A 5,685-nucleotide genomic window follows, 5' to 3' on the forward strand; every position below is an offset into this window, starting at 1 on the left:
AGCAGGACTCAAATTATAATAAAAACCCTAACTTTTCCATCCGTTCAAAAATGTAATGGAGTAGAAAGCACAGATACCTTCAAATGCAGCGAAGTAAAAGTAAGAAAATATCTAAAAGTACCATTACGTTGCTATTTTTACTTTGTTACGTTCCACCACTGATACTGTAATATCCATGAATGTGTTTACTTTGACTGATACGAGGCAAAACTATTGGTATATAAGGACAAAACCAGGATCTAACCAGGACCAAATCAATACTAGTTTGGAGAAGCTAAGTGAAAGTAAAAGTATTTGACATTACAATATTCATTCACTCCAAGGTACTATTTTGTGACACCTCGTATTCCCAGCGATCTCCCATCCAAGTACTAATCTGCATAAAGAGTTTGCAGCGGTCCAAAGTTATTCCTCACTTACCTTATGCTTTCCAAACATCCTAATTATTCCCGGTAATGCTAATAACACTTGGCATGCTAACAGCGTACTTCCTGATTCTCGGACGATAGAACACTTTATCATTAAATCGTGCAGACAGTACACAGCTGACTTATTTTGACCTCAGGAGCTGCTTATAGAGTTTATATCTGTACCGGGGCAAAGGGACACATTTTGCTGAAATACATGGAAAATACACAAATGATAAAAGTTCTGTCCTTGATGCAAATGAGTGACAAAACTACCACTTCATGACATCACAAGGTGGGACAGAGCATGTTGAACTGTGGAGATGTAGACAGGACAATATTCAAGGATTGCTCAAACATGTGTGAATGAAACTCCGGGTATGTTTTTGATGAGGTAACAACATTATAACATGCCTTAAAACTCCCAAGAGTCCATTTTGTGTAATACAGGGCGTTTAAGTATAACAACACTATCTGCATTATTGTGTCTTGTGATAACTTTTCTCTGGGGCTTTGAAAACAGCTGTTGTTGAGGCACATGCAACGTCACTGTTTACACTGGGCTCACATTACATAAACTTACTGCTGCTGTGTGGGAATGCACTGCACAAGCCGACTGCCAAGTACGAGCCCGTATAACATACTGTACATCTGAGACAATACACCAGCAGGGCCAGAGCGCAAGTCAACTTCTGTTTGTTTTCAACTGAAATAATGCAAGATCAGGAGTCACTTCACAATGAAAGTTCGTATGGATATAGCGACGGGACTTTCGGCTCTGAATCTTTTGGAGCTGTTCATTGCAAACAGCTGTTTGGAAGCCTGGCTCTTTTTATATTGAATTATACAACAGAAGCCAATGTGAGAACTAATTTTAACAACAAACTAATCACTGAGAGAAATGACCAAGGCTCCAGTCAGTTTAAAATGGTTCAAACTGAGAGTGGGAGTGTGTTTAGCCTTTGGAATTATACATAATCTAAATACAAAAGGTGGGCTATAATGATCATTTTAAAAAAGCATGCTAACAGCGTCCTTTCTGATTCTAGGACAATAGAACACTTTATACATGGGAAATACTTTTTTAATGCTCAAAGCTCTCACTCGTGCCTCCTGCTCTGCTCTTCTGTGCTGATTCTTGCGTTGGTTCAGCATTAATCGGTGTAAGAATGCATACAAATTTGAAAAAAACGAGATCCGGCTCCAACTGTTTACATTATGCATAGGAGCATTACAATTTGAGAGACTGAAATATGAACTAATGCGAGAATCAGATGCAAGAGGCTTAGAGTAAACTACAGGGTGAGCTTAGCAAACATAGAATAAGACACCAACATTATCAGAAATCAAAATTCTGAAATGATAAAACCTAAATCTGCAGTGTTTGTGATGTCCTAATTACAGGTAAAGTAAATTCAAATTATTTTCTTTGTATCAGCATAAGTGATACAATGGAAATAGGTCACAGTACAATTATTAAACTCAAAGACAATGGAATTTTTACCCTAAATCAATATATATATATTTTCTACTTTTCTACTTTACAATGTAGTATAAGACGTATAAGACTGTATGAAGAAGTAGACTCATTGAGGCTAGCGGTTATAGGGGCAAATTTGGAGCCAAGTTACATATTTGGAATTCCGACCGGGAGTATCATAGCAACCAATCCAGAGCAAGGCTGATGACGGTAACGCCCCTTCCCACCCACACCGCTGGTTTAGCAGGGAGCGGGAGCTTAGCAACGCTGTCAATCAAACCTGTTGCTAATGATAGTAGGAGTGACCTCGGGAAAAGAAGGCGCCTGATTTGTCTGTTATTAATGTTCATATCTAGATTCACGGACAAAATAACAAAATAAAAAATGGGATCATGTAGAGCGGGTTAATATAAACATTTAAAGATCAAAATGACAAGCCTGACAGCAGCAGTTACAGAGAAAAGGGTGACAGTTTTTCAATGTAAAGTCATTGGAGCCAGAGTTGATGAAGCAGGAAGTGCGGTCATGCTCACTTCATATTTAGAACGCGGCGGCTAGCAGGTTAGCTATGTCTATTTATGCATACAGTCTATGGTCTTGCCCCAGTACAGATATATTGTACAAGGATCTCATGAGGTGTACTGTCTTCATCTAATTGTAAAGGGTTTTATTGTCCTAGAATCAGAACATGCCGTTTGCATGCTAGTAGCTGTTAGCATTACAGCAAAGGCAAAGCTCACTGGCCTCTGAAAAGCACTTACAAATACAGATGCTTGGAATGCATGAGGTAAATGAAGAGTAGCCTAACTTTGGACTTCCGCAAACCAGTTCTGTTATTCACATTTTAAGCCAGTAGTAATGAGGTACAACACATTTGATTGGCCGACATTTTATTTTTAGCTAACCATGGAAACAAGTTGAGAGCATGAAAAATGTGGTGTTATTCGTTGACATCTGAGACGACATCATGAGTGTTTTAGGGGAGGGGGGTGTATTGCAGGACAGTAGACCAGGGGTGGGCAGGTCAGGCTCTCTGCTGCTGACACACTGGGATCAGAGACGAAGATTGTTTCCGTCGGAAAGAATCCCAAGAATGATCCAGAAGAGCCGTGAGTGACTTCAGCGGTCCGAATACAGCGTGTACTTGCACTGTCATCGTGTCTAATGTGGTGAGAATGGATGTGGAATTATGTCCAAAATAAGGATCGTATTATTCGTTTATACCATAGTCAGTAAGAATTCAAATGCTAACTTATTTTTGCGCAGGTCCAGCAACAGTTCATCACTGCTCTGTATCACTGCACTGTGAGCATAACCATAGCAACAGGTAAACAGACGAACGACTGTTATGAGGGACGAGCTTCAACTAAAACAGAAATAACTAATGTACATCTATGGACAGCTAAAAGTTTGGCAGATTTAATAGGGAACTGTTTTCACTTTGTGATGGTATAAGCTTATACTGCAGTGTTATATAGTGTTAGCATTTTTTTTTACAGTGCACATAAAAATAAAGCTATAAAATAGAAGACACCAAATGACTTGAATAAACAATGATCCAAACTTAGGCACCTGCTTTTTTCCCGACAAAAATGTGCCTTGTCCCAGTAGAGACATATTGTATAAGCGCGTCTTTAGGTCAGAATAAGTCTGCTGTGTACAGTTTGCATCTATAAAGTGTGGTATTGTCCAATAATCAGGAAGTGCATGTTAGCATGCTAGTAGTTGTTGCTAGAAAAGTACTCTGAAAAGTACAATTTGTTGGTAATGATTAACCAACATAATAAATGTTGGTTAAACTGTTTGTCTGTTATTGACCAGTGTCTGGATTTTCTAACTTTCTGTTAGTTAAATCAACGCTCCTGTCAAGCCCTGGTGACTGCTGTTGTGATTTGGGGCTTTACAAAAATAAATTGAATTGATACAAAAGATTTTTTAAAAAGTTACTCAAGTAAATGTAACAGTACTACCCACCTCTGATGACATCATATGGTGGGACCAAGCATTTTCTGGACACTTTTAACTTAGAGTTATGTGAGTGAAACCGAACAACTTCAGGAGTGTTTTTTGAAAGAGAAAACAACATCATAACTCTGAAAGTTAAAGGGGTTTGACATACAGATCCTCAGATGATCTGGATATCTCTGCGTCAGAGCCCTGCTGACTCCACAGTCCTCTTCACCTCAGGCATGTTTCCATAGCTCCAGTTTAAGTACAAGAGGTCTATGACCTTCCATATACTGACCTGACCTCTGCACTGTTTCCACTCCCTGATTAGAGATGAGCATGTTCAGTCTGATGGGCTGTTTCTGTGAGTTGTGTCTTCAGACCTGGGGTATGATTAACTACAGCACATCTATAGTTATGTAGTTATTCCAGGAAGATTATTTTTCCTATTGTCTATTCAAAGATTCCAAGTAAGATTCTCCAGTGATTTTCATGGAAAACATTAATTGTGTAGCAGTATTGATTCCAGCATTGTGCGAGGGCATTCTGTGTGGAAATTTCATGTTCTCATAAGGGTGGGTTCCGGTATTTTCCCAGTCACTGTTGACCTTAAAGTGAAGATTTTCCAGAGATGTTATTGCGTTGACTGGAATGTTCCACAGTCTTGCATCTTGTTCAATTAGAGGTGTTTTAATTGCTTAAAGAGGGGGTTTTATGAAAAATAGATTTTTTGAGATTTTTTTCTACCATGTTATATTGTTCCCTCATCAAAAACATGCCTGAGGAGGTTTCAGATGTCATCCATGCTTGTTTCAGTAATTTAGTGGGACATAGTTGGACCGTCCTTATGGTTAGATGTAAGATTCTGTGTAATACTCCGCCCACAAGCCACCCAGGCTCTCACACGACAAGTCTTCATAAGTATACAAAAGCATGACACAAAACTGTACACAACAACTTGATGTGAACCTGATGTGATGTGCAGTAGTTGCATTAGCGGGATGGAGCTGATTGTGTTGTGATAGCGCTCTGAAGGGGGAGTGACCACAGAAAGCAAAGGAAGGTGAGAGTGTCAAAAATGAAAGTGAAACTTATAAAATGTGTTAATGAATTGTTCTCAGCAAATATAACATTTTCAAAGCAATACAAGTAAACACAGCACAACACTAAATATGGTATGTGCTAACAGTTAATACCCCCTCTTTACTATGAGCTGTAGGTGATTCTTAAGGATGGGTCAAATGCACATTAATATAATAATAATGTGCCTACTGGGAAGAATAGTAAAAAAGCCTATACTTTTCTAGTGGAGGGTCTGCTTCACTAGGCCATATGTTAACTTATATGACACCATGCAGACAAATATGTAACACCTTTAGGCCTAGTTACAAGTCATATCTGTGGAGAGGCAACCCTACTCAGAGGAATAATGCATTGCTTTTCATGCCATCCTGTGGAACATTCCAGGTAAACGATAACACCAATAATTTCCACAGGGATAAGCACATGGCAGCCCATGGAGCCAAAAAGTTACATGATGCACCATTACGGTAAAAGTTATTTACTGCATTTGACCCACTCTCCATTGCCATTCAACGGGCCACTGCACTCTTCCACAATCTCATATTTGATTCTGTTATGTGAAATTACCAAGTTTAAACATGTGCTGTTCATGTAGGCTACACTTTACACTGAAGCTATAACTGCATTTACAAAGATAACAAACGCTGCACAGAAACATTCAAAGACAGGAAGTAGCATGTGGCCTGATCTGAAAAGCTGCTGGTTACATTGGTTAGACTTGTAGCTATGCGAGAAACAGGGCAGGAAGTGAGAGCAGGTGAAGCTGCA

Source organism: Periophthalmus magnuspinnatus, chromosome 22 (genome assembly GCF_009829125.3).
Source record: "Periophthalmus magnuspinnatus isolate fPerMag1 chromosome 22, fPerMag1.2.pri, whole genome shotgun sequence".
Lineage (NCBI taxonomy): Eukaryota > Metazoa > Chordata > Actinopteri > Gobiiformes > Gobiidae > Periophthalmus > Periophthalmus magnuspinnatus.